The sequence below is a fragment of the Triticum urartu genome, chromosome 1A, assembly GCF_056163025.1.
Source record: "Triticum urartu cultivar PI428250 chromosome 1A, HENAU_Tu73, whole genome shotgun sequence".
Lineage (NCBI taxonomy): Eukaryota > Viridiplantae > Streptophyta > Magnoliopsida > Poales > Poaceae > Triticum > Triticum urartu.
In genome coordinates, this window is record NC_141873.1 from 569,039,340 (window position 1) to 569,047,658 (window position 8,319).

Below are 8,319 nucleotides of genomic sequence, written 5' to 3' on the forward strand. Positions count from 1 at the left end.
CTCGGCCTCTCGCCTAGTGTTTTGTTCCACTCTTGCCGCCCTAGTTTCCGTCATATCGGTGTTATGTTCCCGGATTTTGCGTTCCTTACGCGGTTGGGTGATAATGGGAACCCCTTGATAGTTCGCCTTGATTAAAGCTTTTCCAGCAATGCCCAACCTTGGTTTTACCATTTTCCACCTAGCCTCTTTTTCCCTTGGGTTTCCGGAGCCCGAGGGTCATCTTATTTAAACCCCCCCGGGCCAGTGCTCCTCTGAGTGTTGGTCCAAACTAGAGTCCTATGCAGCGCCCCCTCGGGGAAACTCGAGGTTTGGTTTTAGTTGTATGGAGCGCTCATCTGAGTGTGCCCTGAGAACAAGATATGTGCAACTCCTATCGGGATTTGTCGGCACATTCGGGCGGTGTTGCTGGATTTGTTTTAACTTGTCGAAGTGTCTTGTAGAACCGGGATACCGAGTCTGATCGGAATGTCTCGGGAGGAGGTCTATTCCTTCGTTGACCATGAGAGCTTGTCATGGGCTAAGTTGGGACTCCCCTGCAGGAATTTGAACTTTCGAAAGCCGTGCCCGCGGTTATGGGCAGATGGGAATTTGTTAATGTCTGGTTGTAGATAACTTGAACCTTAACTTAATTAAAATGAATCAACCGTGTGAGTTACCGTGATGGTCTCTTCTCGGCGGAGTCCGGGAAGTGAACACGGTGTTGGAGTAATGCTTGCCGCAGGTTATTCTCTAGTTATTCGTTCGCGCTTTGCCTTCTCTTCTCGCTCTCTTTTACGAACAGGTTAGCCTCCATATATGCTAGTCGCTTGCTGCAGCTCCACATATTTTACCTTGCCTTACCTATAAGCTTAAATAGTCTTGATCACGAGGGTGCGAGATTGCTGAGTCCCCGTGGCTCACAGATTACTTCCAAACCAGATGCAGGGCCTGATGACTCCGTTCCAGATGACGCGCTTGAGCTCAAGTGGGAGTTCGACGAGGACTCACGCCGTTACTATGTGTCTTTCCCTGATGATCAGTAGTGGTGCCCAGTTGGGGTGATCGGGACCGTGTCGCATGTTGGGTTTATCTTTTATTTTGGCGCCGTAGTTGGGCCATGAGTGTTTGGTTGATGTAATGCTATTTATGTACTTTGATTGACGTGGCGAGTGTAAGCCAACTATGTATCTCCCCTTTTATTATCTATATATTACATGGGATGTTGTGAAGATTGCCTAACTTGCGACATTGCTTTCAATGCGGTTATGCCTCTAAGTCGTGCCTCGACACGTGGGAGATATAGCCGCATCGAGGGCGTTACAAGTTGGTAATCAGAGCCTTCCCCGACCTTAGGAGCCCCCACTGATTGGTCGTTTTTAGCAGCCGAGTTTGAGTCTAGAAAAAAAATGTTTTGAGTCATTTAGGAATTATATATCGGAGAGTTTAGGAATTCTTTTACTCCCCAGTCTCCTCATCGCTCTGGTAAGGCATCCTGACGTAGAGTTTTGACTCTTCTCTTCTCAAATTTCACTAAATTTTTTTTAGGATCACGCGGGTATCTTGGAATTGTTCCGATGGTTTTGTGATGAGAACATTTTTCTTGGTGCCTCCTGTGTTTAGGGGTTGTGGCAGTGTCCCGGGGAGTTGAGCTCCGAGGTGTTGTCGTCACAATTTTATCGTTGCAGTTCTGGAATACATGAGTTTAGTATGCCGACATTGAAAATCTCTTTTATGCAGTTCATTGGTGAGATAACCTCGACGCCACCCAGTACTGGGGCAGGAGTTCGGGAGTATTGCCATAACTTGTATAACGGATGCTTTGCGAAGGTTGAGGTAGATGGTTTCCGAAGTTTTCTCGGTTATGTGTTGAAGGATGGATACATCTGGATGTAGGAATTGCTAGATTTGGGTGAGATATTATGCTTCCCCTGTATCCCCAACACCTGATTGCATAACCGGAAAGGTTCGGGAGTTTCATAGGTGGGAATTCTTGTAGCTCTAGTTTTTCTTCCACGGATATTTGGTTTGAGATTGGGATTTCTTACCGAGTATTCGTTCTTGATCCGTACCTTATTGATTTATTCATCTACCTAAATTCTAAGTGGCTTCTCAATTTATGGATATGTGACCATTTCAAGTGGAATGCATTCGTTCTTATGTTCGGATGTGAAGACTATATGTTGCAATTTCAACCCGTTTGATTCAGCTTCATTTTATCTGTCAATGTGCTAACGGTTGTCACCCTCTTCAGGATGGCTCCCGCTAAGAGCATCAATCAAAATCAGAATCAGAATCAGGATCCGCCACCACCTCCACCTCCTCCGGAGGCATGGCAAGCTGTGATGGCCGCAACCAATGCAAACACGCAGTTGATCATGCAAATTCTTCAAGAGCGCAATCAAGCAAACCAAGGCAACCAAGGCAACAATCAGAATCACTTTGCTACACTCAACCAGTTCCTTGCTAACGGGCCAAAGACTTTTAGCAATTGTGTTGAGGCAACTGATGCTGACGATTGGCTCGTGGATCTGTGCAAGCATTTCGAGTGCAATAACGCCAGGCCTGAGGACTTTGTCAAGTTCGCTTCCTTCCAACTCAAAGACCAAGCTGCAGAATGGTTCCAGCAGTACAAGGATTCCAGAGGAGGCCATGTGATTACCTGGGATGAATTCCGTCAAGACTTCAAAGCTCATCATATTCCTCAGAGCGTGGTTGAAAGCAAGCGTGAGGAATTCCGCAACCTGAAGCAAGGCTCTTTCTCTGTCTATGACTACAACAAGTTGTTTCAGAAGCTCGCCCGCTTTGCTAAGCAGGACGTCCCTGACGAGAAGAGCATGATATACCAGTTCAGGGGTGGTCTCAGAGAAGAAATCCAGCTAGCTCTTGTTCTCTTTGAGCCCTTGAGGTACGATGAGTTCTACAACATGGCATTGAAGCAAGAGGCTGCTCAACTGAGGTGTGATGCTTCCAAGAAGCGAGTCAGAGATGCTACTCCTTCTTCCTCTACTCAAGTGGCCAAGCAGCAGAAGTATTGGCTTCCTCCTCCTCCGTTCCGGCAGCCGTATCAGCAGAAGAGCAAAGGTGGCAGTGGATCTTCCCACCCACCCAACCCTGGCTTTTAGAACAAGACTTCGTCTCAAGCTCCAAGATCGAGTGCTCCGTATCACCATCCGCTTTCAGAGGTCACGTGCAACAAGTGCCAACAGAAGGGTCACTATGCCAACAAATGCTTCAATCAGAGGCGTCTTCCCCCTCCTCCTCCGGTGAGATCGGCAAGTACAGCTGTGGTCAAGCATAACCCCAAGTACGCCAAGGTTAATATGGTGAATGCAGCTCAGGCAGAGGATTCGTCAGATGTCATCATGGGTAACCTTCCTGTTAACGATATCCCTGCAAAATTTCTTTTTGACACTGGTGCATCGCATTGTTTCATTTCCAAACCTTTTGCATCTAAGTATGAGTGCGATTATCAGTATCTGCAAAGTTCCTTGCAAATTGTGTCATCAGGCAAGCAAATGACAGCTAATACCTGCGTCCCGGATGTTACTATCACGTTGGGCGACTACAAATTTCTAGCTTCTCCTATTGTTCCGGGCGACTCGGATATTGATCTTATTCTCGGAATGGATTGGCTTTCTAAGCACAAGGCGCAACTTGATTGTGCAGCCAGGCAGATTCAATTGACTCATTCGTCTAAGGATGTAATTGTCTTTGCCGCTCATGATGATACCATCCGTCTGTTTTCTCTCAATGAGAAGGGTGAACTGGATGCTATCTTGCAGATTCCAGTCGTTTGCGAATATCAAGACGTCTTTCCAGAAGAGCTTCCAGGAATGCCTCCGCACCGGCCAGTTGAATTCGTCATCGATCTTGAGCCTGGCACGGAACCGGTTTGCAAGCGTCCTTACAAGCTCGGACCTGAAGAGTTGAAGGAGCTGAAGAAGCAACTCGATATTCAAGAGAGAATGGGTCTCATCCGACCTAGTTCTTCTCTATGGGGTTGTGGTGTTCTTTTTGTGAAGAAGAAGGATGGAACGGACCGACTTTGTGTTGATTACCGTCCATTGAACAAGAAGACCATCAAGAACAAATACCCACTTCCCAACATCAACAGTTGTTCGAACAACTCAAAGGTGCCCAAGTATTCTCCAAGCTTGATCTCCGTATGGGTTATCACCAGATTCGAATCCGTGAGCAAGATATTCCCAAGACAGCTTTCAGGACAAGCTATGGTTCATATGAATACACTGTCATGTCTTTTTGCCTCGTCAACGCTCCTCTGACTTTCTCTCGCATGATGAACTTCATCTTCAACGCCTACACCAATGACTTCGTTTTGGTCTATCTCGACGACATTCTGGTCTTTTCGAAGAACAAGGAAGATCATGCCAAGCACTTGCGTTTGGTACTCGATAAGCTCAGGGAACACCAGTTCTACGCCAAGTTCTCCAAGTGCGAATTTTGGCTCGATGAGGTTCTTTATCTTGGGCATATCATCTCTGCCAAGGGCATTGCGGTGAATCCTGAGAAGGTGTCTGCAATTGTGAATTGGGAACCACCTCATAACGTGAAGCAACTCCGTAGCTTCCTCGGTCTCGCAAGCTACTGTCGAAGATTCGTTGAAAACTTTTCTAAGATCGCGAAGCCTCTCTCAAATCTTCTCCAGAAGCACGTCAAGTACGTTTGGTCTCCGGAATGTGACATCGCTTTCAACACTTTGAAAGAGAAATTGGTCAATGCTCCAGTTCTGACTCCTCCTAATGAATCCAAACCGTACGAGGTCTTTTGCGATGCCTCTCTCCAAGGTCTCGGTGCAGTGTTGATGCAAGAAAGGAAAGTTGTGGCTTATACCTCTCGCCAGTTGAAGCCCAACGAGAAGTACTACCCCACTCATGACCTCGAGTTGGCGGCAGTTGTGCATGCTCTTTTGACTTGGAGACATCTCTTATTGGGAAGAAAAGTGGGCATCTTCACCGACCACGAGAGTCTCAAGTACATCTTCACTCAGCCTAATCTCAACCTCAGGCAGACTTGATGGGTCGAAATGATTCCAGAGTATAATCCGAGTATCGAGTATACTCCAGGCAAGGCCAATGTGATTTGTTGGGGATATTACTGCTGGGCGTAAACCGGCCTATATGGGACGGGTCAACTTCATCAGTAGTTCAAGAGTGCTAAAGCCCAAGAAGACAGATGAGGGCCTAAGGCCCGTGGTCAGTTTTAGACTTGTAGCTGTAAACCGGCATTTGTATATAAACTTGTATTGTAAGTTAGGAATAAGGAGAGACCAACCCGGATACGAATATGGACCGGTGTTGGGATTCTGTGAACCGACGGGCGTCACCCGTGTATATAAGGGGATGACCCGACGGCGGTTCAAGGAGGACAGACAACAACTCGAGACATAGGCGAAGCTTGTTTTCTCCCTAGTCATCGAAACCCCATCAATTCCATCACAACTAGACGTAGGCTTTTACCTTCATCGAAGGGGCCAAACTAGTATAAACTCTCTTGCGTCCCTGTGTCCGCTTTAACCCCTTCAAGCTAACCCATCGCGATGGCTCCACGACTAAGTCTTTTCTCTAGGACATCTGCCGTGACAAAACCACGACAGTTGGCGCCCACCATGGGGTTATCGCACGATGGTTTCAGGTTCTTGGAGGGCCGCTTTGAAGGACTCGAGGGCTACGCTGTAGGCCGGATGACTAAGAGTTGTCGCGGCAAGCTCTACATTGACGACGCAGGCTGGGGCCCAGAGGCCGGCTCAGTTGAGTACGGGTACCGGGTCCCCTTTGGTGGCATTCATATTTTCATTGGCAAGATCGGTGAACCGGGCCCTGAGCCGGACATCTGCACCGACCTCGTCGAGACGGCTCAGCGTGCGCGATCCGCCCGGGTTAAACCGGCCATGAAGCGTGCCTTCGTGGGAGTCATTCATGGAGGAAATTATGAGGATGGATCGGAATCTCACGGTGAGACCGTCGTTTGTTCCGATGACGAGTCATCGACCGGGGAAACCGAATCTCTTTATCAGCTACAGGATGGCCGGATTGGGGGCTGTTCCGATGGCGACAGTATTCCGGACCCCTCTGATCTACCCAACCGAGTCGGAATATTCATGGCCGGCACACAAGCAGCGCTTCATTCTTCGACCGCTGCGGAAACAACCTCCGGTTCAGCAGCGGCGACGGCGGCCGGGGCAGGAGGTCCTGTGCGCCCGCCGGCTCAAGTTCTATCAGAGTTATTTGATGCATTGGTTGTGCTTATGGCGAAAGCTAATCCGGCAGATTAGGACGTCCACAATGCGGAGATTGCAAAAGTAAAGGAACAGATCACCCAGGCCAAGGCGGATCTGGCAGCTGAGGACACCGGGATGGCCATAGAGCGGGCCGCTCTAGACGCACAAGCCTACAGGCTCATGCTGGACCAGAGCGCGTCATATGAAATCATGAGGAGGAAGTACCGATCCCGTTTGCCTCCGGTTTTCGAGGCCAGAGACCTTTTCAACACCCTGGGAGCAGGAGCCGGTAATCCGCTGGAGGGAAACCGGGCGGAAGCTCCTGGGACCGGTGCACCGGTTCAGCCTCGTCGGATGGACCCGCCTCATCAAAACACCGTTATACCTCAGGCTGTTTTAACACCTCCGGGTCACTACTCCAACCCAATGGACAATCTCGTCGCCGCTGCTGCACGGCTGGAGGCCATTCCAATTGAAGGTGACTCGCCGCAGGCAGTAGAGACGCGACGGGTCAAGGAGCTTCTGAGGACAGCTTTGGTCCAACAGGAAGCATACCCGTACAGCCGCGACCGGATCCACTCAATCCCCCGTCCAAGCCGGAGCTATAGCAGACATATGGATGAACCGGCAGTGTCGAGTAATGAACGACGTGGAGCACCCCGTGGCAACAACCCGGCGGGTGGTGCTGATAACGCTCAGGAAGTGGTGGACCGGGCCCGAGCGCGCAGGGAGGCCGAGTTGGCCGCACAGCATCAAGCTCGGCAGCTCACGCCGGTTCGTCCAACTATCTCGATCGAACCTGGTGTTACTTCTAGTTCTTTGGGGGTGCCTTGCCTTGTCCCCGCTTTATGCAATGTGCGCCTGCCCAAGGATTTCAAAGGCCCGCGCAAAGTACCAAATTACACGGCGGATCAACCTCCAGAGACATGGGTGGAGAGCTATGAGATGGCCATGGAGATGCTTGATGTGGATGACGCGGCGTGTGCGAAATACTTCACCATGATGCTTGAAGGAACGGCCCGTACTTGGTTAAAAAGCTTGCCGGCTAATTCTATCAGTTCATGGGCCCAATTACGAGCCCGGTTTATCAACAATTTCAAGGATACATGTAAACAGACTATGTCGATAGTGGACTTAGCTGCCTGCGTCCAGGAGGAAGGAGAATCGACGACTCATTGGGTGCGCCGGGTTTCACAAGTGTTGCATTCATCAGACCGCATCAACGCTGACACCGTTGTATTAACCCTAGAAGGCAACTGCCGGTTTGGGCCCCTAAAGCTGAAGTTGGGACGGATGAAGCGTCATTGCACTGACATGGGGACCCTCATGGCTGCTTTGGTAAAGTATGCTGATTCTGATAGTACCAAGGATCCCGAATCTGATGATGACAAGGCAGGGAAGGGAAAGAGGAACAGCAACTCCAAAGGTCAGCAGCATCACTGGGCAGGCAATGGTGGTGGAGGCAAGCGTAAAGCGGATGGTAACATGGACTTTGTGGCTAATACCAACACGCAGGACAATGGCCAGCGACGCAAGGGTAAACTAAAAAATCGCAATGGGGCTCCCAACCCTAACCCGGACCGCTTAAACTATCTACTGAGCTAGCCCTGTCCAAGACATGGGACGAAGGAGGCGCCAGCAAACCACCTTTGGAAGGATTGCTTCATTATGTAGGAGTTCAAGAATTCTAATGCTTTCCGGTATGATCACGGCTCCGGCGGTGGCTCAGGGTCCGGGACGGGTTACGGTGGAGGAAATTCCGGTTCAGGATTTAATGGTAACCCGGGCGGACATAATGATCAAAATAGTCAGAACAACCAGGGTGGTTACAACCAACAGCAGCAACAGTCAGGTTACCAGAGCAACCCAGAGCAGTTGAATAGTGGGCAGTACCATGTTTTCACCACTAGCTTGGACAAGCGAGACCGGAAGGTTCAGAGGCGGGCAGTTAACTCTGTGGAACCGGTCGTGCCCCGTTATCTGCGCTGGTCTGAGCAGCCGATCATATGGAGCAGAGAGGATCACCCTCCCCAGGTTGATAATCCGGGTCAGTTGGCTCTGGTGGTAGCACCTCAGGTGGGAGGTTACAAGTTCACCAAAGT